General features: G+C 47.9%; 1 protein-coding gene across 4 annotated transcripts in view; it reads left to right on the top strand.

Moving 5' to 3' along the window:
• The first annotated feature begins 941 nt into the window (after window positions 1-941).
• Window positions 942-25,772, top strand: part of LOC144603581 (xylosyl- and glucuronyltransferase LARGE1) — a 305,179-nt gene continuing 280,348 nt past the window's right edge. For 2 of the 4 annotated variants that reach the window (XM_078416998.1, XM_078416994.1), the window contains exon 1: window positions 942-1,170. The gene's annotated coding sequence lies outside the window, so the exon portion shown is untranslated. Of the gene's footprint in view, window positions 1,171-1,864; window positions 2,035-20,111; window positions 20,237-25,772 lie in introns of those variants that run through there. The other 2 variants (XM_078416995.1, XM_078416996.1) reach the window with 2 other exon arrangements.

Raw genomic sequence — 25,772 nt, 5'->3', positions numbered from 1 at the left:
TGATGTGAGTTGCGCTGTGCGGCCGGGCCGGCGGCGCTGGCTCCCTCCCTCTCCCTCCCTCTCTCTCTATCTCCATCCCTCTCTCCCTCTCTCCATCCATCCCTCCCATCCTCGCCGCTGTTGCCCGCTCACTCACTCACTCACTCTAACCCCCACTCTCCACCTCCCCGCTGCCTGTCCGCTCCTCGTCCCCACTCCCTGTCTCTGTCTCCCCGCCGCTCCCAGGAACAAAGCTCGGCGGAGGGCCGCGGCTCCCCCCTCCCCTCTCTCTCCCCTCCATCTCCCTTCCATCTCCCTCCTCCCCCTCTCCCCTCCTTCCCCTCTCCCCCTCCTTCCCCTCTCCCCCTCCTTCCCCTCTCCCCCTCCTTCCCCTCTCCCCCTCCTTCCCCTCTCCCCTCCTTCCCCTCTCCCCCTCCTTCCCCTCTCCCCCTCCTTCCCCTCTCCCCCTCCTTCCCCTCTCCCCCTCCTTCCCCTCTCCCCCTCCTTCCCCTCCTTCCCCTCTCCCCCTCCTTCCCCTCTCCCCCTCTCCCCCTCCTTCCCTCTCCCCCTCCTTCCCCCTCTCCCCCTCCTTCCCCTCTCCCCCTCCTTCCCCTCTCCCCCTCCTTCCCCTCTCCCCCTCCTTCCCCTCTCCCCCTCCTTCCCCTCTCCCCCTCCTTCCCCTCTCCCCCTCCTTCCCCTCTCCCCCTCCTTCCCCTCTCCCCCTCCTTCCCCTCTCCCCCTCCTTCCCCTCTCCCCCTCCTTCCCCTCCTCCCCCTCCTTCCCCTCTCCCCCTCCTTCCCCTCTCCCCCTCCTCCCCTCCTTCCCCTCTCCCCCTCCTTCCCTCTCCCCCTCCATCCCCTCTCCCCCTCTCTCTCCCATCTCCCCCCCCCCCCTCTCCTCCCCATTCCCCTCCCTCTGTTCCCTCTCTCTCCTCCTCTCCCCCTCCCCTCCATCTCCCCCTCTCTCCCTCCCCCCCTGTTCTATCTCCCCTGGTTTAAACCTCTCGTCCTTTTACCTCCCTCCCTCCTCCTCCCAGAGCAGAGGGAGAGAGCGAGAGAGAGAGAGAGACAGGGGGGACGGCGGTCGATGTGTCTCCGTGAGGACAGGGCGAGGGGGAGACTGAGACTGAGAGAGGGATCGCAGCCACAGCTGTCTCCGCGCGTCTGGACCTGACACTGTTACTGTCCCGAGGTAAGAGCGGCCCGACACGGGACACGGGACAACGGGGCCCGGGACACCGGCACTCACACCCCTCACCCGCACACACGCACGCACGCACCCCCCGGCTCTAGTTGAAGCTGCTTCTGTTTGTTACACCAGCGTCCGGGGTGGGGAGAGAGGGAGAAGGGGGAGAGAGAGAGAGAGAAAGAAGGGGGAGGGGGAGAGAGAAGGGGGAGGGGGAGGGAGGGGGGGGAGAGAGAAGGGGGAGGGGGAGGGAGGGGGGGGGGGAGAGAGGGGGGGGAGAGAGGAGGGGGAGGGGGGGGGGAGATAAGGGGGAGGGGGGGGAGATAAGGGGGGGGGGGAGATGAGAGAAGGGGAGAGAGAAGGAGGGAGAGAGAAAGAAGGGGGGGGGAGGGAGAGAAGGGAGGGGGGGAGAGAAGGGGAGAGAGAAGGAGGGAGAGAGAAAGAAGGGGGGAGAGAGAAGGAGGGAGGGAGGGGGAGAGAGGGGAGGGGGGGAGAGAGGGGAGGGGGGGAGAGAGAGAAGGAGGGAGGGGAGAGGGAGGGAGAACCGGGGGAGAGAGGGGAGGAGGAGGGGGAGAGAGAGGGGGAGGGGGAGAGAGAGGAGGGAGGGGAGGGGGAGGGAGGAAGGAGAGAGGGAGTGAGAACTGGGGGAGAGAGGGAGGGAAAGAGGGGGGGGGAGCATGGAGTAGTGGAGTGAGAGGACTGGAGGAAACAGTTTGAATGTTCTCTGTAAGAGGAGGAGAGGCTCAGGGACGTGGTGTTGGGGGGCGATCAATACAAATAAGGGGAGTTTACCTCCAGGAAGGAGGGAGGGAGGATCGTTGAGGGTTGGACGCGGCACAAGAATCAGATGCGAGCTGGGATTTCAATACAGTAAGTTGTTGTGATTTGCAACGCGCCGCTTGAACGGGTTAGTTGCAACTTTCGAAGGCGAATTCGATAAATATTTAGAGAGATATTCCGCAGACTTGTTTAGTTTGGTCGGAGCCGGGGCTCAGAATAGATAGCCCTTTCCAAAGGGAGAGAGAGAGAGAGAGAGAGAGTACACTGGGCAGAGCGACTCCGCTGTGTTATTCTGTGAACCGTCTAAAGCCTTTTTAGCATCAGATCTTGACGCTGGGCAGAAGAGAGTGTTGTGAGCGGGTGTTTCACATTGGGAGTGGTGCTCGGGACCTGCAAAATATCATCTCTAGATTGAACGATGATGGGGTCAGAAGCAGTGTACTCAAACCCTTGATTACTCCACCCCAATCCATTCCCTTCCCTTCCCCACGATGTGTGTTGGTTGCACCTTCCTCGGGTGGAAGCGACTGGGTTTATTCTGTAAATCGTGCTGCAATGTAATGGATCTGAGGGGAAGAGAAGGTGGGGGGGAGGTGTGTGCTGAATTTATATTGCTCATGTTGCTATTGTGGTAGCTTGTAGTTTATAAATGGGGAGGGGAGGGGGAGTGGAATTGTACAATGTAATGGGAGCAGGTGGTGTATAAAAACAGTTGGATATGCTCCTCCAAATAAGTTTAGCATTGCAAAGTTTGCAACTTCTGTGATGCCCCATGGTGTCTGAGATACTGCCACCCCAGTTGAGTCTAGAGTGCACACTGTGGGTTGGGATCCGAAAACCTCCTCTAATTAGAGACCAAGCCTTTGTCTTCTGGTTTTCTTTTTAATTAGGTGTGACCACCAGTTCTTCCTGCACTGAATTCACATATTCCTGCAGACAAAATGATGGCTTAGCTCCTAAGTACTTAAAACGCTTATTTTTAAGAAAAGGTATGGAAGAAAAAAAGCTGCTTTACACATCATACCCTTCAGCATTCACCTGCATTATTGCAATTGAGTGTTGTATTTGCAGTCTCCTATAAATAGAGGCTGATTTCTGCCAGATTCATCACCGCTGAATCAAAAGAATATTATTAATGCATGGTGCCTGACATTAAGTTTGTTTCAAGTTTCCTAATATCCCGTTGGCAAAGTCAGGAATCAAACGACTAAGAGGCAGACCAGCCAAGACCAGGTATTTCAACAATGTGTGAGTGAAGTGCACTGAAGTTCGTCGTTGATGTGGATGTGTTGTGTGAGCAAGGTTGTCTGGCTTCTTTAAATGAAGGAATAGATTTTGATTTACTGCCAGCGATTTGCGTTTGGTTCTGGCTTTCTTACACACAGCTGCTAGGCTGATTAATTGGCTCTTGTCGGCTGTGCGATGTCACAGGGCAGCCCCCTTGATTACAGCGGGTTTTCTTGCCAAGCTTTCCCTTCCCTCTTTGAACTTTGCCAATGGTGCGTGGGGTGATGTGAGCAAAGAAACCCGAGTCAAGGCAGGCACATGGCAGAGGAGGGCGCGGTTGATTGATGAGGAGTATGAAGACAGCCGGGAGGGGAGGGAGGGAGGAGGGGAGGGCAAGGCAAGGAAGAATTGGGAGGAACAGTTCATAAGGTGGACGATCAAGGATTGTGCACCCGTTTAAACCCTTCGCCATTGCAGGTGAAAATCCAGCTCTAAATGGGACGGGTGTCAAATGGGTGGCCTTTCTAGTATTCCAGCCTTTGCACTGGGTGGTTTAACGTAGATAGATACAAAATGCTGGAGCTACGCTGCAGGCCAGGCCTCATCTCTGGAGAAAACGGATTAGGTGACATTTCAGGTTGACTGAAAAAGGGTCACGACCCTAAACGTCATCTGTCATTTTCTCCACAGATGCTGCCTGACCCGCTGAGTTACTTCAGCGCTTTGCGTCCACCTTTGGTATAAGCTGGCATCTGCGGTTATTTAGTTATTACATTATGGTTGCTTCGGAGTTAATGTTTAACTTAGTGTTGCTTCGGAGTTTGTGTCAAGCCTGAGCTTTGATGGTTGGTGCCAGCTGGGTCCGCAGTCACACAGACACTGCTCCACTTACAAAGGAGCATGCTTCTGGTCAGAGGTCATTGCAGAAGAGTAGCTGATTTTCCAACCACCCAGTTGCAGGCTGCTAGTTATGCACTTAGCCACCATTTGATATTAGCGGGCTCGACCTCCATGACCTTCAGGTCCACACTGATTATTGTAGCAGTGACTTTGTTGTTTCGGCATTGAACAAGTTTTAGCCCTTGGTAACAGGATGATTCTTTGCTGCAATAAGTTGCATCGGCAAAATAAAGGTTGTCATTGTCCTAAATTGGGTAGAATGAGGCCATGCATGGAAAAAGACGTTCTGTTGGGAATCTTTTCCAACTGGAGATGGCACATTCCTTTGCATAGAAGTATTCATTGAATAAGTACAAGATTTTCAGCACAGGCAATATAATTTGGATTAAATGAACAAGCCACATCAAGCAAGAGAACTACTATTTACTTTTTCATTACTTCGTTCTTGGTTTATCACTCTATTTCTCTTGCTGCTTCAGATTTCTAAGTTATTTTTCTTGTGGTGATGAAATGAGTATAAGTGCTGCTGCCTCTGGAAGCAATGAGCTGCTGATGCTCGGCATTGGAAACAGACACGGAAAGTGTTGAAAATGAACAGCGGGTCAGGCAGCAGTTTAGGAGAGGGGAATGGGGTAAAATGTTTTAAACATTAACTCTGTTTCCTTGGTGTACCTAAAAAGAACAATGTGCTGGAGTAAATCTGTGGGTCAGGCAGCATCTCTTGAGAACATGGATAGGTGACGTTTCGGGTCGGGACCCTTCTTCTGAGTGGTCCGCTGTGTTATTCCAGCGCTTTGACATATTAAAGCAATGTTCTGTGTTATTTAAGGTGGATGGAACTTTATTCTCAAGCAGAGCTTTTTTTTCCCCCCTGTTTCCTGTCAATGTTTGACTCGATTTAGTTTAGTTTAGAGACACAGTGCGGAAACGGGCTCTTCGGCCCACCAGGTCCGCACCGACCAGCGATCCCCCGCAACACTTGGGACAATTTACAGTTTTTTAAAATCAAAGCCAATTAACCTACAAACCTGTACGTCTTTGGAGTGTGTGAGGAAACCGGAGCACCCGGAGAAACACCATGCCGTCATGGGGAGAACGTACAAACTCCGTACAGACAGCGTCCGTAGTCGGGATCGAACCCAGGTCTCTGGCGCTGCTGGCAACTCTACTGCTGTGCCACCGTGTCGATTGTCGTATGCATTAGGGACGTGCTATGATAGGGCACGCATGGAAGAATGGTATTTCTTACCACAGAAAAAGTTATAACTGGGGTCTCGGATGCCTATTTCCATTGTGGAGCTGACTCCTTGAGATGGAAGGGGGGATTTACAAGCTCCATCTCCATCACTAGGAAGGGCGAGAAGGCTACGAACCGTCCGACATCTATTTTCCAACAGTTACGACAGGCAAGTCGAATTCACTGACCTATGTTGCAGGCTCCCACTGCTTCTGCCTTTACATCACATCTCAAATTAGAATCTGCTAAAATAATTCCCATCCAGCCCAGCTCCCGGTTCCTGCACCACACTCTGCATTCAGGGTGAGGTATAACATTGGAAAGTGCGTCGAGGAGATTTGTTCTGGCTGCTTGTGCTGCAAACTGATCTTCCCCCTGTGACTTGGTCAGGGGGTGTGTTTGTGAGTGAAAAATATTAGCCATTTGATATCTGATACTAATGCGAAGCTGCGGAAAATAACTTGTCAGTGCTGTGCTTTGAATACAGAGCAGCGAGGTGAGAGATTTGTTTAATACTGTTAGCGGAGCTGGCTCAATATTTTTCAGTTGTACATGATAGTGACTTTACCCCAGTGCACCTATTTAGCGATGCTGCCTAACCTGCTGGGTTATTCCAGCGCATTGTCTTTTTTTTTGTTGCAAACCATCTGCAGATCCTTGTGTCTGCATTTGCCTGATTAGGACCCTGTCTCTCCTCGGTTATCCAATCACCAAAGGTATAATCATTCATGCCTTGGCTCCAGTTCCATTCCCTGACCAATGGCTTCAATGGTGCTTTATTTGTTACGTATGCAACTGCATAGTGAAATTCCTTTTGCATATATAGCACATGTGGGCACCACCATTTTTGGCGCCATTAATCATTGTCCAAAGTCCAGTCGGCCCGCATGCTCCAGGGTTGAGGTTCGCTCATGATGGCTGCCGTCTATCGTTATCCAGGGGCTGACTTGTGGGTGATTGACTAATAGATGTTTTGCGGCTATAGGTGGAAGGAGAATTGCTTAAAAGATCACTGGTGTGCAGAAAATATTTGTTTAGGTTGATTATAGTCCCGCGAACCGAAAGCTTTGTTATGCATGCTATCAATCAAATCGGGCAATACTATATATAAATATAACCGAGCCAAACTCGTGTACAATAGGTAGGGCAAAGGGAAAGGTACAGAATGTAGTTCTTGGTATAGTACTGCACCAGTTCTTGAGGCAAAGTCCAATGTCCTCAATGATGTGGAGGTGAAGTGGGCAACACAATGGCTTATGGAAGGACCATTCAGAAGCCTTGTAACTGAGCAGAAGCTGTTCCTGAATTTGGCGGTGTGTGCTTTCAAGCTTCTGTATCTTCTGCCCAACGGGAGTGGGGAGGAGGAGGAATGACCAGGTTGGGACAAGTATTTGTTTGTGTTAGGTGCTTTCCCAAGGCAGCTTGAAGTGTAGATGGAGTCAGTGACAGGATGTCAGGTCTATCTGATGGACTGGGCTCCATCCACAACTCTGTTCAGTGGGTTGTCGCACAGTTTTTTCCCAAAAATTGCAACACATAGATTTGACTAAGATTCTTCAAAGTTCACTGATGGTATTCAGCTGCCTGGCAATGTATGTGTTGTGAGGAGAACACAGAGAGACTACAGGGTAAGGACATGGCAGATGGGATACAATGTTGAAAAATACAAAAGTTCACTATTTTGATAGGAAGTATGGAAAAGCAGGCTTTTTTAAATTGGTGAGACTGCAAGATGATTTTCAAATAGATGAGCTTTCTTGTACTTGAAACACAAAGTTCAAAGTTTCCTTTATTGCAAGAGGATTTGAGTACAAGATTAAGATATCTAATCGTGTTTTTAATATTCGTATGGCTGCAGTGAGACGGCATGTAGGGAGGGTGCATTGTGATGGAGGACAGGCACAAAGGTTCACAGTGTCGGGTCTCACCAACACCGCCCAGTGGCGCACTGGTAGAGTTGCTGCCTTACAACGCCAGGGACCTGGGGTGCTGTCTGTATGGGTGCTGTCTGTATGGGTGCTGTCTGTACAGAGTTTGTACGTTCTCCCATGACTGCATGGGTTTTCTCTGCGGTCTCCAATTTCCTCCGCCCTCCATGTTTGTAGGTTAATTGGTTTCTGTAAAGTTGTAAATTGTCCCTAGCGTGTAGGATGGGCTAGTGTACAGGTTGATCGCTGGTCGGTATGGATTCAGTGGGCTGAAGGCCTGTGTTTCTGTGCTGTATGTCTACAGTCTACCTCCCAGGAATCCGTCCAAAATTAAGCTAGCAGGATCTAACACTTGGAGTTTGGCAGAATGAGAGGTGATCTCATTGAAATGTATGACATTTTTATGAGGCTTGACAGAGTAGGTACAGGGCTGATCTTATCCTTGGTACAACCACAGGATTGGTGGTTTAAAAAAAAAAAGGGGTTGGCCATTCACGAGTGAGATGGGAACTAACTCCTGAACTCCTGATTAAAGTGCCTATTTCTTTTCAGAGGTGCTGTTCATTCTGAAAGGTTCAGTTGATAGATTTTTGTTATAAAGTCACCCAGCATGGATCCAGGGCCTTTGGATGGCTGAGTCCATGCCAACGTCAAGCAACTATTAACATTCATCCTTTTTTTATTTTCCCTACTTTGCCATCAATTCCTCCGGATTCTATCGCTCGCCCACACACGCCCACACACGCGGTGGCGCAGCGGTAGAGTAGCTCCCTCACAGCGCCAGAGACCCGGGTTCGATCCTGACTTAGGGTGCTGTCTGTACGGAGCTTGTACGTTCTCCCCGTGATCTGTGTGGGACATCTTCGGGTTTTCTCCCACACTCCAAAGACGTACTGGTTTGTAGGTTAATCGGCTTGGTATAAATGTGTAAAAATGTAAAATTGTCCAAAGTGTTTGTAGGGTAGTGTTAATGTGCCGGGATCGCAGGTTAGTGCGGACTCAGTGGGTCGAAGGGCCTGTTTCCGTGCTGTATCTCTAAACTAAACTAAACGGGGCAATTTGCAGTGGTTATTTAACTAACCAACCCACACGTCTATGGGGCGTGAGAGGACACTAAAGCAGCTGGCCAACGCCTGCACAACATGCAAGCCCCACACAGATGCCACTGGAGGTCAGGATTGAACCCTGGTCTCTGGAGCTGCGAGGCAGTTGTGCGGGTACGTGGGACATCTAAGGCCATGGGCATCAGGATGTGAAGCAGAGGTTGGAATTGGTGATGATTTGCCTACGATGCCATGTGCAGTCAACTAAGCTGCTTATGTGCATGACGTGCATAATCCAAGTCCAAGAACATTATTGTAGCACGAGCAAGAGAGATTTTTGCATGCAACTCTGCTAACTCGCATGCTTCAGGCTTTAATCCAAATCCATTTGTGTCTTGGATTTGAGGGTGGGGATGTGCACTGCACCGGTGAGATACCAGGGTGGGGACAGTTTAAATGTGATCATTGTTACCCGTGTAAAGGACAACCTAGTGGTACAGCAGTAGAGTTGCTGCCTTGCAGCGCCAGAGACCCGAGTTTATTCCTGATTATGGGTGCTGTCTGTATGGAGTTTGTATGTTCTCCCCGTGACCACGTGGGTTTGCTTCGGGTGCCCCGGTTTCCTCCCACACTCCAAAGACGTACAGGTTTGTAGGTTAATTGGCCTCTGCAAATTGTCACTAGTGTGTGTTGGATAGTGCTAGTGTACAGGGTGATCACTGGTCAGCATGGACCTGGTGGGTCGAAGGGCCTGTTTCTAATCTGTATGTGGGATTAGGAGGGGGAGATAGATCCTACCTCTTGTGATCTTATGACATCTAAAGTAAAGTCTTAACTAAAAAGTAAAGCTGCCAAAACATTGTGACAATGGATATCCAAACCCCAGCAGTTGAGACTCTGGAGGTAGAAGTGAATTGGAGGAGTTTTGTTCCAGGGTTCACAACAGGTGGGTGGAACAAGATCATCACTGGACTAATCCCAACTCCTGTAAAAACCGAATGCCCTGTCACGATTCATATGCACTCGTGTCCACATTTTGTTGTCGTTGTCAATCATGAGGGACTGCATTGATACAACTGTGGGCTCTGAGGCCAGTGTGCAGACCTGACCCCTACCCTCGTGAACACCTACACTCTATGTGGGGCAGCAGTTCAGGGGTGTGGTGGGTAGGTCACAAGTTTGAGGTAGTGCCTTCCTTCCATTGAAGAATCCAAGTAGGTTCCCAGTGATGGCTTGAGTCAAGTGTTGGTCAGGCTTACCCATACAATGCCTGACCCACCTGACCGGTGGTGCCATCTTGCGCTTTTGGCTGAATCATGTGAGCGTCGGTCAAAGAGCATTGAGTATAGAAGTTGGGAGGTCATGTTACAGTTATACAAGATGTTGGCGAGGCCACATTTAGAGTATTGTGTTCAGTGTTGGTCATCTTGTTATAGGAAAGATGTCAAGCTGGAAAGGGCGCAGAGAAGATTTACAAAGATGTTGCCAGGACTTGAGGGCCTGACTTACAGGGAGAGGTTGAGCAGGGTAGGAGTTTATTCCTTGGAGTGCAAGAGGATGAGGGGTGACCTTATGGCGTTGTACAAAATCTTGAGAGGAATAGATCTGGTAAATGCACAGTCTTTTGACCAGAGTAAGGGAATGGAGAATCAGAGGACAAGGGTAAGGGGAGTAAAGATTAACAGGAACCTGAGGGGCAATTTTGTTCACACAAAGGGTGATGAATGTATGGAACAAGCTGCCAGAGGAGTAGTTGAGGCAGGTATGATCACAATGTTTAAGAAACATTTGGACAGGTACATGGACAGGATGAGGGATTATGGGTCAAACGCAGGCAGGTGGGACTAGTGTAGATGGTGGGGCATGTTGGTCGACGTGGGCAAGTTGGGCCGATGGGGCTGTTTCCACACTGTATGACAGACTCTCTCTGACCTGAAGGGCGGGGCTCTGGTTGAAGGCTGGGACTTTGACCCACTGACAGCCACATGGGTAAAGGGGTGGATTGTTGCTGCTGTAAGTGTGGGAGAGTTGGCTGGTTGGCAGCCAAGCATAAAAAATCTACTTGTATGCCTGTGGCAGAGGTCGTCTTAATTACCTAGAGGTGCAATGGTGCGGAAGTGGAGAGAGTGCTTTCACTGAGAGATTCGGGGCAATGAGGCCTAAATATAAAATAGCCGCAAATGGATAAAATAAAATAATTTGCTTGTGGAGACTGCTGCCGCGTGGAGGTTGCTGATAGCACTGACAGGATTAAGGTGAATATTGTATCACAAGCAGGGAAATGGCTGTGTGGGGGGAGTGGGAAGGGGGGGAATGAGGGTGCAGGGTGGAGAGTTTTTTGGTTGAGGATTGCATGCCATTAATCATCAATGGTTCAATGGTGCTTTATTGTCACAAGTGCGAAGTGCAAACGCATGGTGACGTTCATTTCTTACGAGAGTATCACCAAACCACCCCCAATTAGCAGTTATATAGCAATAGTCCACTGAGGCCGCATGCAAGAGACGCCATGTTTGACGCCATTTTCCAAGTCCAGTCCAGGCGGCAGTTGTTGCGAGCGATGCCTGTTTCAGGCAAGCCCCAGGCTGCTGCGGGCCTCCAACCATCGCCTTCCTGGGTCGGCCAGCAACCGACGACCTCCTCGCCCGTCCACCTTTGCGCCCCGGGGGGGCGGGGCGGGCCTCCCGCAGCTGGCCTAGAGCGCGCAGTAGGCCCGACCCCGGGCCTCTCTCCTCACCCGTCACGTCTCTGGTCTTCAGGGGAGGATGGTCCCCATGCCATTTGACCTTGCCTCTATTTTCCATGCTGTGTGGGCTGTCGGCTAAGAAGCCAGGATGAAGGCAGCCCGGAGAATGAGCCAGTGCTACGCTGAGCTCCATCATAGAAAGCCCGAAAGAAAACCAGGACTGAAGTTTCTTCATGCACAATACTGTGCATGTTCCTACATTGCAGGGAGGAAATTGTGGCCAGGACATGGAAAGAGGAATTCATTCATTTTGCAGAACAACTCTCTGTGGTGTCTGGTCTACCTAGGTTATGTCAACAGTAGCTTGTCCAGCATTGTACGCTGCTGTTGTTTAATGGAGAAAGTGGCAAGAGGGATCCTGGGTTGTTGTCCGGAGATGGAATTGTAGTCTTCCCGCCTTTGGCTTGTACAACTGCCAGCAGTTGTCACTCCATAGTAAGCGGGCAGTCACCTCGTGAGTGCCCGCATTCCTGTTCTAGAAGCATACTGCATGTAAGAAGGCACTTCGCCCAATTTGTCCATGCTGACCAAGATGTCCCTTCTACACTAGTCCCACCTGCCTGCATTAGGCCCATATCCTTCTAAACCTTTCCTATCCACTACCTGTCAAACTGTTTTTAAATGTTATAGTACCTGCCTCAATTACCGCCACGGGCAGCTCGTTCCATATACGTACCACCCTCGGTGTGCAGGTATGTGAATTTTCCGCGGATTTCCGCGTTTTTAAAATCCATTTTCCGCGCTTTTTGCATTATTTCCACATTTTTCACTTTCACTCTCAAATAAAAGGAGAAATCGGATCGAACCCCCCCCCCCCCCCAAAAAAAAAACCCGACGTATATACTTGTAATGAACACCAGGGTTCCGCAAGAGGTCTGGAAGTCTCCCCGAAAATGTGGCACCTAGGCTGGGCAAGGCAGCCAATCTCGACCTGATCGGGACTTCGGTGGGTTGAATTTGCAACCTGCGGCCGGGGCTCTGGAATTCCAGCCCAGCTGGAGCCAGCAAATCTATCCTCATCGCCGACTTCCTTGGCCTGCTTGATAAATCGTCAAAGCTCTGGAACCAAGCGTGCCAGAAAATCAGTGGTGGAACTGTAATGAGTAAATATTAAATTTAAGTGCAAGATTATATAACTAAATTAATTAAGACAGGGTTAAACTATAAAACACAGCAGAAAAGCCAATTAGCACCTTTTTGGGCTGATTATCAATTGATGTGCGAATTTACAAATGTTATTAGTGTACAGTGACATATTCACGTTATTTTGAAATGTCTGTATTTACATTGAAATGAACTAAAAGAGGCTTGAAACTGGTAATTTTGTGTGTAAATTTTCAAGTGCTCGGCTCTTTTCCTCTTTTTTTTTCCCTCACTCACATGCCTGGGTGTGGGAAAAGGTTGCCCCTCGGGTTCCTATTAAATCTTTCCCCTCTCGCCTTGTCCATGTCCTCTGATTCTTGATTCCCCTACTCTGGGTAAAAGACTGTGCATCGACCCCATCTATTCCCCTCCTGTTCTAGTCGATGATGCTCAGTCCAAAGGTGCCACATGTCTGGAGAGCCCGGAATGAAACGCTGAGTAAAAAAAATAAAATCCTTTGCTTTAGCTTAAGGATTATTTACCTGTTTTGGCACATTTGTTGACTTAATTCTGAAGAAGGATGTGTAGAAATCACTGTGTAGGAAGGAACTGCAGGTGCTGGTTTACGTCAAAGATAGACACAAAATGCTGGTGCAACTCAGCTGGACAGGCAGCATCTCTGGATAGAAGGAATGGACGACGTTTCGGGTGGGGACCCTTCGTGAGACTGAAAGGTCGAGGTGGAGCCGGGGGACTCGAGGCGGGAAAAGGCCAGAACGAGGGGCTCGACCCGAAACGTCACCCATTCCTTCTACCCAGAGATGCTGCCTGCCCCAACATTTTGTGTCTATCAATCACTTTTACTTCCAAGATGCATCCATTTGAAGTGAATATTTCTCTTCCTGGTTAGTCTGTGAAGGTGGTGAATTGTGGGCTTACCTAGTTACCTGTGGGGAGATTCCATGTGGAACATCATAATGTCCACTATAAGTCCAAATCTGAGCTGAAAACCCACTGGTAATGGTCCCCATTTGGTACAGCGTAGACAAAGAAAGTGTTTTGTCAGTTGGGCTTGCCTTATTAATGCACTGATAGAAACATAGAATATAGGTGCAGTAGTAGGTCCTTGGAGCCAGCACCGCCATTCAATATGATCATGGCTGATCATCCAAAATCAGTACCCTGTTCCTGCTTTCTCCCCATATCCCTTGATTCCATTAGCCCTAAGAGCTATATCTAACTCTCTCTTGAATACATCTAGTGAATTGGCCCCCACTTCCTTCTGTGGCAGAGAATTCCACAGATTCACAACTCTCTGGCTGAAAAAGGGATGTGCATTATGTGCAAAGTTTACTATTTTGTCTCGGACTTCTCGGCATCTGCACGGGTTATTTGCATCCACCATTTGTATCTGAAGAGTTAACAGCAAAAAGGAAAGTAGTGCACGTAAAAATTAACAGCAGCAGCCCAGAAACACCCTGTTTGGTTCTGTGTGTTGACCTATTTATTTCCCTGACTGGTTGCTAGTTACTGCTGCATGCAATTCTCTAATTTGAAACAGTAGAATTTGCACTCTATAATTAAATTTGAGAACAGAACCTTTTGAAGCAGGCACATTTTAATAACGTTTAGAAAAATATGTAAGTTCTGTGTCTAAGCCGAGGCATGACTTGGAGAAATAGAATGAAGAGGTAAAATAAAAGTAGATTAGGTGCCCTTTTTTTTTTTTAAGGCTATTTCTACTGTAAAAAAGCAGGCATTAGAAACACCAGCCAAATCGATGTTTAAAACAAGACACTGAGCACTCAGCAAGCCAGGCACCCTCTGTGGAGAGAGAAACAATGGTTCATATCGGTGACCATTGGAACTGGAGAAGTGATAGAACAAGCATGTTAATCTGTGGTATGTTTAGCTATGAAAGGTGATAAAGTGCTCCAGAGTTCTGCTCTGTTCTGAACCATGGGTATTGATTAACAATAATTATGACTAAGAGTGGTAACTAAACGCATGTACCGTTTGGGCCTAGTCTTTGGCGTGTAAGGGTGTTGAATCTTTCCACAGCGATTTCTTCCACTCTGATAGTAGGGGCGTTTTATAAAAGTTACTTTTGTGTCGGGCTAGATGCCAGTTCCACTGTTCGCATCCTTGTATCCCTCTCATTAGCACATCTTCCCCAGCCAACAATGGGCCATTGTGGGCTCCATCCTTCCTGAGGTCATCTGATGCTGGCCAGAACAAATCATCTGATTTGTTCTGGCCTTTTCTCGCCTCCAGTTTCCCCGACCCAGCTCGATCTTTCAGTCTAAAGAAGGGTTCTAACCCAAAACATCACCTATTCCTTTTCTCCAGAGATATTGTCTAAGTTACTCCAGCATTTTGTGTCTATCTTCAGTATTAAATGTGAGTGGAATATAAGTCAAGTCAAGTCAAGTCAAGTCAAGTCAATTTTATTTGTATAGCACATTTAAAAACAACCCACGTTGACCAAAGTGCTGCACATCTGATTAGGAAAAAAAAAATGAAACATACAGTGGCAGGGTGTGGATTCACAATGTAGGGTATCCCTTTACTGTTGTATGTGGCTCTTGCTTAGTTTAGTTTAGATTTTTAGTTTAGAAATACAACACAGAAACACACCTTTCGGCCCACCAAGTCTGTGCCGATCAGTGATCACCGCACACTTAACACTATCCTACACACTAGGGACATTTTACAATTTTACCAAGCCAATTGACCTACAAACCTGTACATATTTGGAGTGTGGGAGGAAACCGGAGCACCTGGAGAAAACCCATGTGGTCACAAGGAGAACATACAGGCAGCACCCGTAGTCAGGATCGAATCCGGGTCTCTGGTGCTGTAAGGTAGCAAATCTACCGCTGCACCACTGTGCTGCACATGTTCATCATGATGGTGCACAGTTGGATACATCAATGCAATCCATCCAAATTTCTCATTCCAATAAATAGCACCCAAATACCATGACAGAATATGTCAAGGGTTTTCTATGAAAATGGAAGGGTTCTGTATTTAGATGCAGGGTTGGTCATTCCTGATGTGCATTACGTGCAAGGTTTAATATTTATCTCGGACTGCTCTGCATCTGCACAGGTTAGTTGTAGCCACCTCGCTACCAAGACAGAACTCCCACAGACTCAAGGTGGCGCAGTGGTAGAGTTGCTGCCTTGCAGCTGCCGCACACCCAGGTACGACCCTGACAACGGGCGCTGTCTGTACAGAGTTTGAACGTTCTTCCCGTGACCTAAGTGGGTTTTCTCCGGGTGCTCCGGTTTCCTCTCGCACGCCAAAGACATAGGGGTTTTGTAGGTTAATTTGCTTCTGTAAAATTGTACATTTTTCCCGAGTATGTGTAGGACAATGTTAGTGTACGGGGATTGCTGGTTAGTGCGGACTTGGCGGGCTGAAGGGCCTGTTTCCACGCAGTATCTCTAAAGTAAATTAAAGGCAGGCTTTGTTCTCTGGTTGAGATGTTAAACTAAGGCTCGGTGAGTAGGATGTGAAACTTCATCGACAAAAGTAACAAATCCTCCCAATGTCTTAAAACATTCTTTTTTTAATTCCTTACTTGGATCCCATTGCTGTTTATGGGATCTGAGCAAATTGGTTGCTGCACTTAGCTGTATTGCACCAAGAAACTTGTGAAATGTTTTTCAGACTTGCTGAGGAAATTAAGCATTTTATTTACTGCACAAATGCAAGCTCTCCACACTTATCAATAATGGTAGTGACTTGGTGTTCTTCCTTTATGGTAATACGTGTTCATTTGACACTTGTCTAAAACAGGCTTCGGCACCCAGTCGGTATCGCTGAACATCCCCTCAAATTGCTGCTATTTCCCCATCCTGTTTTTTTGTGATGCTTTTCAAAGTTATTAGGGCTGAGCAGATCTTGAAAGACAGGGGTGGAGGCCATTCAGCCCATTGAATCTGCTCTGTCATTCTTGCCATGGCTGCTCTGTCCCCTTGTTTAGCTGCCATCAATTTGTAACCTTGCCAACAACAGCCTTTGGGAGCTGGTTTTCCACCTTGCTTTTACAAGGTGTTCTCTAGTTGCATTGTTAAATCTCCCGTTTATAGATGGTCTTGCTAAAGGAAATCTGAAGAATGGTTCAATGGTGCTTTAGTTATCGCATGTGCAACTGCACAGTGATTTTTGTTTTTGTTGTTGCATATTTCCACATGTGGGTGCTGGAGGCACCACCCCGGTTCACCCTCCTACCAACCCTTGCTCCTCGCGTCCGTCTCTCCAGCGGTCCCCTCCCGGTTCTGCAGTCAGCCAAGCCTCCGTTAGGTCCTCGGGATGGGTGGCCGAGCCTTTGGGTCAAGTCCTGCAATGGGTCCCTGGTTCCGCAGGAAGAAGTCCCGACCCGAAACATCACCTGTCCACCTTCTCCAGAGGCGCTGCCTGACCTGCTGAGTTACTCTCGGGTAAAACAGCACGTGCAGTTTCTTGTTTCGACAAAGAAAATATCTTCTCCAAATTGTATTCTTGTGTCATTTGAATACAAATTAGTAGACCACTCAATCTTCTGAATGTGAAGGAATGTGAGCAAAGTAATTAAGCCCTTTCAGACTTGGTATAATTCAGCTGTGCATACTCCAAGACTGATGTTGTGATTTTCTTTGTGTTTATATGTGGGATCTAGGGACTGTTGGCCAATCATTGAGCGTGAATGCTTGTGCTCAAACATCTTTGGGGAATATAACGGTAAACAGTCCCTTTGCATTCCAAGGGAAATCTGGATGTTGAATGGCTTGCTTGGCCACTTTTGGGTCAATCAAAGTTGAAAACTCATTTGTCTTGCTAATTGTGCTGGACAACGAGGCTTACAAACAGTAGAATTAATCAGGAGGACAGTGAAACTAGTCGGAGCACTAGAGATGGTTTGCTTGCCTTCTGGTGAACTTCACGTCTGGGCCAGAGGTGGTGCTACTGAGCCACTCTATGCTTGGGCAAGGATTTCAAATTACAACGTTCGACGCAATGGGGATTCTTTGCCAATGGGGCAGCAGTTGGCGGTAGCACAGAAGGGACTTTCTTGCCTTGCTGCTGTGAGACTTCATGGGACTTGCAGTCAGTCCTGGCGCTCCCAGGGCTACATGCTGCAGTGTACTTTAAGGGGCTGGTCTGGCCAGGGTCTCTGATTCTATCCAGGATTCTATTCAGTGAATCATGTGGAAAGATGAGTGGGGTATCTTAATGTGACTGGTTTATAAGCCTGAGGGTAGAGCTCTTTTCCCCCTCTCCTACTCCCCCACCCTTCCCCTCCGTGTGTGAGGTGTGCTGTGACGTTACAGATGTGCAGCACTTTGGTCAACGTGGGTTGTTTTTAAATGTGCTATACAAATAAAATTGACTTGACTTGACTTGACGTATTGAAATCTAGTGTAGTGGTCTAGAAGTCGGTCTAATTTTTGGTTTTGTTGCAATGATCTGGAGTCTTGCTTGACTTTGCGGGTGGTTAAATGTTGTGGGTCACAGAATCATTCATGTGGGTAAATATGGCAAATTTCCCCTCTAAAAGGATGATTGCCCACGAGTTATTTACACCAATCTGGTAGTTTATAGTCTCTAATAGTGTTAGCTTTTTATTACCGATCATTTAATTAACAATACAAGTTTCTCACTGGGCTGCTGTTTCCGGATCATTACTTCAAGGTTCTGGATATCAAATCCTCTTCGAGTTACAGTCACACACCAAGATCTTGTAGCTGAAGCATAACTTGCTCCTTTTGTCTTTTACCCCCACCCACAATTAGCCTATGTACTCGTCAGCTAGCGTTTAATTAATTTATAACAGGACACGCATCCGTTTATTCCTTCACTGTTCCTGGTGTCGTGCCACTTGGAAAATATTCCTAGTACACAGTCTCGGATGGTTGCTGCTTGAACTGTATTACATAGAAACAGAGAAAATAGGTGCAGGAGTAGGCCATTCGGCCCTTCGAGCCAGCACTGCCATTCAATATGACCATGGCTGATCATCCAAAATCAGTACCCCATTCATTGCTTTCTCCCCATACCCCTTGATTCAATTAGCCCTCAGAGCTATATCTAACTCTCTCTTGAAAACATCCAGTGAATTGCCCTCCACTGCCTTCTGTGGCAAAGAATTCCACAGATTCATAACTCTCTGGGTAAAAAAGTTTTTCCTCATCTTAGTCCTAAATGGCCTATCCCTTATTCTTAAACTGTGACCCCTGTTTCTGGACTCCTCCCCCATCCCCCCCCCCCCTCCCCCCCAATCGTCAAGAACATTTTTCCTGCATCTAGCCTGTCCAATCCCATCAGAATTTTATATGTTTCTATAAGATTCCCTCTCATCCTTCTAAATTCCAGTGAATATAAGACCAGTCAAATCCAGTATTGTCTTTTGGGTTTAGTTAGTGAGTTGTTTCTCTTTTGCGAGCAATGATTTCGTTTAGTTTTGGTTTAGTTTGGTGCCCCGAGCACAGATTCTTTGCACAGATTATGAATAGGTGGAACCCAAGCACCAATGCCAAGTGTACCCCTGGAGTCACAGTTTGCTGATCTGAGAAATATTCAAACCAATTTCCAATGAGCAGACAATTCTCAATCCATGCCAGTCGTTTAGTTTAGAGATAGTGAGGAACAGGCCCTTTGGCCCACTGAGTCCACATCGACCAGCGATCCCCGCACATTAACACTATCCTACACTAGGGACAATTTATTTACATGTAAACCAAGCCAATTAACCTACAAACCTGTACGTCTTTGGAGTGTGGGAGGAAACTGAAGTTCTCAGGAAATACCCACGTTGTCACGGGGAAAACGTACAAACTCAATACAGATAAGCACCCATGGCCAGGATTGAACCGGAGTCTCTGGGGTTGTAAGCGCTGTAAGGGAATAGCTCTACCACTGCGCCGCAGTGCGGCCCCAGCGAGTTCCATACTTGATGTCCTTCCCTCTGCTGTGAAGCTTTCGCCTGCCTGTCTGGGGAAAGTAGTCCAAAGTAAGCCGTGGCTCAAGAAACTGGTTGTGTAGGAAGGAACTGCAGATGCTGGTTCAAACCGAAGATAGACACAAAATGCTAGAGTAACTCAGCGGGACAGGCAGCATCTCTGGAGAGAAGGAATGGGCGACGTTTCGGGTGGATACCCTTCTGTAGGCCGATCTATCTTTAAGGAATTGGTTGTTATAGACAATAGGTGAAGGAGTAGGCCATTCGGCCCTTCGAGCCAGCACCACCATTCAATGTGATCATGGCTGATCATTCTCAATCAGTACCCCGTTCCTGCCTTCTCCCCATACCCCCTGACTCCGCTATCCTTAAGAGCTCTATCTAGCTCCCTCTTGAATACATTCAGAGAATTGGCCTCCACTGCCTTCTGAGGCAGTGAATTCCACAGATTTACAACTCTCAGACTGAAAAAGTTTTTCCTCATCTCCGTTCTAAATGGCCTACCCTTATTCTTAAACTGTGGCCCCTGGTTCTGGACTCCCCCAACATTGGGAACATGTTTCCTGCCTCTAACGTGTCCAACCCCTTAATAATCTTATATGTTTCGATAAGATCCCCTCTCATCCTTCTAAATTCCAGTGTATACAAGCCTAGCCGCTCCAGTCTTTCAACATGTGACAGTCCCGCCATTCCGGGAATTAACCTAGTAAACCTACGCTGCGCGCCCTCAATAGCAAGAATATCCTTCCTTAAATTTGGGGACCAAATCTGGGCCGTATGTGATTAACTTTAGAGTTTATAGTGAGCATTGTTATCTCGTCAACCATGCATGAAATGGGCAGTCGGTAGGAGCATGCTCTGAATGATCTCCATGGTTACGCAAGGTCTTTGATAAACTTTCCACCAGAGGCACGTTCCCTAGGTTACCTATTAACTTTCTGGATCAGTTGATAATTCCTTTCACCCCCCGCCCACTCCTCCCGCTGTGTTTGACCTTGACTGCAGTGTTTTGAAGCCGTCGGGTCAGGTCCGTTGGTGCCAATCCCGCCACATGTACATACGATTCGTGCAGCACTTTGCACCTTTAACTCGCTTAATTTGTTACTGGAATAGTGCACAGTGCTTCATTTAGAAGGGAAGGTGACTGAACAATCTGCTTTAAGGCTTGGATCTTGTGACCGGGTGAGTCTGCTTTTCTGAGCAAGGGAGTGAATAACCAGGGGGCATAGGTTTAAGGTAACGGCGAGAGGAAGGTAAGGAAAAGATGCTTTTCCCCAACAGTTTGTAGAAATCTGGAGCTCTCTCACTGAAGGTTGCAGAGGCAGAAATCTTTACGTCTGCAAATACCTGGATGAGTACTTGAAGCTGAGTAAGTGTAAGAAAATAACTGCAGATCGAAGGTATTCATTCCCAAAATACTGGAGTAACTCAGCAGGTCAGACAGCATCTCGGGAGAGAAGGAATGGGTGACGTTTCGGGTCGAGACCCTTCTTCAGACTGAAGCTGAGTAAGTTATCAGTAGGACCATGGAGCTGGGAGATAGGCTGCCATGGATGAAAAGCTTCGTGGTAACATGGTAGCCTCGTGGGCCACAAACCTATGAAAGAACAAAGTATTGTGGCAGCTGATCGAAAGCTTGATCCAAGAGACAGTGATTTGGAAGAGTGATTTTGTGTGGGGGATTTCATAACTTGCAGAAAATGACATTTTGGGAGGATGGTGTGGAGTTGCAGGGCTGGAAGAAGTTGCTCCTAATGGGGGGGGGGGGGGGGGATTTGTTAACGAGGATGAATTTTAGGATTACCCTTGACAAAGCCATGTTTGCTGCCTCGAATTAGCCCCTGCCTTTCCATGTGGTCATTGATGCTCTCCCTCAGAATCCCCCCCCCCCCCCCTGTTATTTTCCCTGACTGCTCAGCTGGGAGATTCGACAGTTAACAGGGATTGTCACTGTGGATGTGGAGTTGGTTATCTCCTGGTTAGGGTAGTTGCGCCAAGACATCACAGGCTCAAAATAAGGGGCCAGCCATGGAGGACTGAGGCAGTGAACATTGAGATAGCGTGTGGGAAGCACCTGCAGATGCGGGTTTACACTGAAGATAGACACAAAGTGCTGGAGTAACTCAGCAAGTCGGCAGCATCTCTGGGGAAAAAGGTGAGGGGATGTTTCGGGTCGGGACCCCTCAGGCTGGAAGTGGGGGGGGGGGGGGGCAAAGGGGTGAATTGGAGGTGGGTCAAGGAAAGATATTTAGTCCTCTACTGAAGGGGAGAAGGGGAGAGTGTATGGGTTGGAGGGATGACATCCACATTAATGGAGGCATCTGCACACTGAAGTATTGTTTCAATGTGAGAGAGTTAGACTTAGCCCTTGGGGCTGAGGGAATCAAGGGATATGTGGTAAAAGCTGGGATTTTGGACGATCATCCATGATCACATTGAATGGCGGTGCAGGCTCGAAGGGCCGAATGGCCTACTCCTGCACCTCTTGTCTATGTATCTATGTTTCTAATCAAGGGTGATGCAGTGCAGAGGGATGGCAGCAGGAAAGGGGTTAATCACTCGACTCTGTTGGTTCAAGTGGAGACAGCAATGGTCCCAGTCATCTACAGTCCCCAAAGGCATTGTTAGCTGAGAGAAGCTACCAGCATTGTTCTTTTGTAAATTCCTATATCAATTGTGCTTTAGACTTGACTTTTAGAATTTAGAGGTGCAGCTTGGAAACAGGCCCTTCGGCCCTTCTGAGTCGGCGCCGACCAGAGATCACCCTGTACAGCAGCACTACCCTCAAGGGGCAACTTAAAATTTACCGAAGCCAATTAACCTACAAACCTGTACGTCTTTGGAATGTGGGAGGAAACCGGAGCACCCGGAGAAAACTCGCGGGCAGAACGTACTAACTCCACACAGCACCCGTAGTCGGGATTGGACCTAGGTCTGTGGCATTGTAAGGCAGCAACTCTACCACTGCACCACCGTGCCGCCCACAAAACACATAACGGCAGGTTGTTGGGACATGGTTATAAGCTGGAAGCATTGCAATTTTGCTGGTGAACGCAGTGTTCTCTCCTAGCATTTAATTAAATAAATACAATATATTTCACCATGCCAATATTTACTAATCGAAGATTAATAAAGATTCAATTTGCGCTGTTAGAAGATGCAGATCAATATATATTAAAACTTCTCATTCGCACAAGTTATTTGCTAGTGGGGCGATATCATTGCTCCAATATTCGGACTAATTTCGAGCATTTCCCTGGTGGCTGATAGATTCAGCTGGGTAAAGACACAATTAATTCTGTTCGCTCAAAATTATTGAGCTTTTAACAAAAATAAAATTGCCTTTCCAATTATTCTCACAATGATCTCTGACGGGTGAATTTGACACTTATTCCCACTGATCGCTCAGAGATGTTGGCATTGTCTGCTGTGGAACTGCCTCTTGTCCGCAGTAGACCCAAAATGCAGGAGTAACTCAGCGGCACAGGCAGCACTGTGTCTCTGGAGAGAAGGCACGCTAGCGCAGCGGTAGAGTTGCTGCTTTACAGCGAATGCAGCGCCGGAGACTCAGGTTCGATCCTGACTACGGGTGCTGCACTGTAAGGAGTTTGTACGTTCTCCCCGTGACCTGCGTGGGTTTTCTCCGAGATCTTCGGTTTCCTCCCACACTCCAAAGACGTACAGGTATGTAGGTTAATTGGCTGGGTAAATGTAAAAATTGTCCCTAGTGGGTGTAGGATAGTGTTAATGTGCGGGGATCACTGGGCGGCACGGACTTGGAGGGCCGAAACGGCCTGTTTCCGGCTGTATATATATGATATGATATGATATGAAGGAGTGGGTGGTGTTTCGGGTCGAGACCCTTCTTCAGCTATCCACTCTACTTGGTCCTGGTTGATTAAAAGAAGACGGATTTAGCCCACATTATTTATAATCAACCCCACCCAAAACTGAGAGATAGATATCAGCCATTCTAAGCATGGCTTCAGCCTCGTGCTGATACCCCCTCTCGCCCCATCCCTCCCCCACACTAGTTTTACTGTCGTCCAGTTGAGTTCCACTGTCTGTATAACTCGTTATTACCTACCCCACAGCCAACAATGGACCATTGTGGGTGTAATGTCCTCTGTAAGACCCTGTTGTGGCTAGCACAATGAATATACACCCGACATCTTGTAAGAAGATTTTATTACTGATCCTTCACCAGGAAACTTCTAGAAGGTCACCTGAACTCAGTCACAAGGCACAAGCCCATTGGCCCTAGAAGGTCACCTGACCTCAGTCACAAGGCACAAGCCCATTGGCCAGCTTCTGCTCTTGGCCTCAAGGGGGCACTGGCATTTACATTACATATACATTATACATTACATATACTGGCATTTACATTACATATACATCACATCTCCCCCCTTTACTTTAATTACATCACAGTGGGCTCCATGTTTCCATGAGTATCGTTGCTTTCTGCATACAGTATCCTCCATTCATTTGTCCTAAGTACCATCTATCTCTATCGTTCCCCTTTCCCCTGGCTCTCAGTCCGAAGAAGGGGCGCAGGTTCATGGGACTGGAATTTAGCGTGGATCAGCTTTGCGCAGGGGAGCTGTTTGTCCTGATAACTAGAAACGTTACTACAGTGATGTCTGAGACTCGATACAGGCACTCCCATACTTCGTAAATTGTCCCTAATGTGTAGGGTAATGCTAGTGCATGGGGTAATCGCTGGTCGGCACGGTCTTGGTGGGCCGAAGGGCCTGTTTCTGCACTGAGTCTCTAAACCAAATTAAACTTTGTGATCGTACAATGTTGTGCAATTTACAAACTGCCTCGATTGCACGAGGGACTGAGTTCAGAATTGTCGAGTTTAAGGAAGTTGCCTGGTGCTCTCTCCCCCTCTCCCTCTCGTCCCTGGTTTCGTTTTCCTTTGAGTCACTGAAAGGAAGCATGCAGGTACAGCAGGCAGTGAAGAAAGCCAATGGAATGTTGGCCTTCATAACAAGAGGAGTTGAGTATAGGAGCAAAGAGGTCCTTCTACAGTTGTACCGGGCCCTGGTGAGGCCGCACCTGGAGTACTGTGTGCAGTTTTGGTCTCCAAATTTGAGGAAGGATATTCTTGCTATTGAGGGCGTGCAGCGTAGGTTCACTAGGTTAATTCCCGGAATGGCGGGACTGTCATATGTTGAAAGGCTGGAGCAATTAGGCTTGTATACACTGGAATTTAGAAGGATGAGGGGGGATCTTATTGAAACATATAAGATAATTAGGGGATTGGACACATTAGAGGCAGGAAACGTGTTCCCAATGTTGGGGGAGTCCAGAACAAGGGGCCACAGTTTAAGAATAAGGGGTAGGCCATTTAGAACGGAGATGAGGAAGAACTTTTTCAGTCAGAGAGTGGTGAAGGTGTGGAATTCTCTGCCTCAGAAGGCAGTGGAGGCCAGTTCGTTGGATGCTTTCAAGAGAGAGCTGGATAGAGCTCTTAAGGATAGCGGAGTGAGGGGGTATGGGGAGAAGGCAGGAACGGGGTACTGATTGAGAGTGATCAGCCATGATCGCATTGAATGGCGGTGCTGGCTCGAAGGGCTGAATGGCCTACTCCTGCACCTATTGTCTATTGTCTATAATATCCACCTGCGGAGAATTTCAACCTAGATAAACTGGAGTTAAAACTTGATTATTGACACTGGGTGCATTAATGCGTGCTCACAATTACTGTTTAACATTATTAATGGCACCCTGTTGAAATGTGACTGAATTCTTTAAATCTTGTAAGTGTTTTATTGCCAAGCCACTGAAGTGCGATGATTGCTTCTGAGCTTTCATGATTGGTGTAATGCTTGGAGAAGCAGCTCTTCATTTATAGCTGATAGTGCATCATTATGAAAGCACATTACAATTAAAAACAAAACTGAAGAATATTTATTTTTCTGTCCAATGTGGCTCTGTGCTCTTCCCAGGAACATGATTCCTCTGGGCCTGGCTGGTGAGTGGGCTGGCTTTAGAGATCCAGTGTGGAAACAGGCCCATCGTCCGCATCGACCAATGATCACTCCCTACATTAGCATACTAGCAGTATCCTATGCACCGACAATTTACAATTTTACCGAAGCCAATTAACCTACAAACCTGAAGAAAGGTCTCGACCCGACACGCCACCCATTCCTTTCACCAGAGATGCTGCCTGTCCCGCTGAGTTACTCTAGCATTTTGTGTCTATTTTCGATTTAAATCAGCATCTGCAGTTCTTTCCTACACATAACCTACAAACTTGTACGTCTTTGGAGTGTGGGTGGAAACCCGGAGAATACCCAGGCGGTCACCAGGGAGAACGTACAGACTGCACCCCTCAGTCGGGATTGAACCTGGGTGTCTGGCGCAGTACAGCAGCAACACCACCACTGTGCCACTCTTGGTCCAGAATTTATCTGCTACGTTCCACGTTGAGTTGTCTTCATGCATCTATACGGTGGTAGAATGATGCAGCACAGAAACAAGCCCTTCAGCGCAACTCATCCATGCTGACCGCGATACCTATCTATGCTTGCCCCAAACTTTAGTTTAGTTTAGAGATACGACACGGGAACAGGCCCTTCGGCCCACCGAGTCCACACGGACCAGCGATCCCCGCACATTAACACTATCCTACACACTAGGGACAATTTACAATACAATACAATACAATATATCTTTATTGTCATAATACCCAGGGGTACAACGA

Source organism: Rhinoraja longicauda, chromosome 20, assembly GCF_053455715.1.
Source record: "Rhinoraja longicauda isolate Sanriku21f chromosome 20, sRhiLon1.1, whole genome shotgun sequence".
NCBI lineage: Eukaryota > Metazoa > Chordata > Chondrichthyes > Rajiformes > Arhynchobatidae > Rhinoraja > Rhinoraja longicauda.
This window is presented reverse-complemented; position numbering and strand designations above follow the sequence as displayed.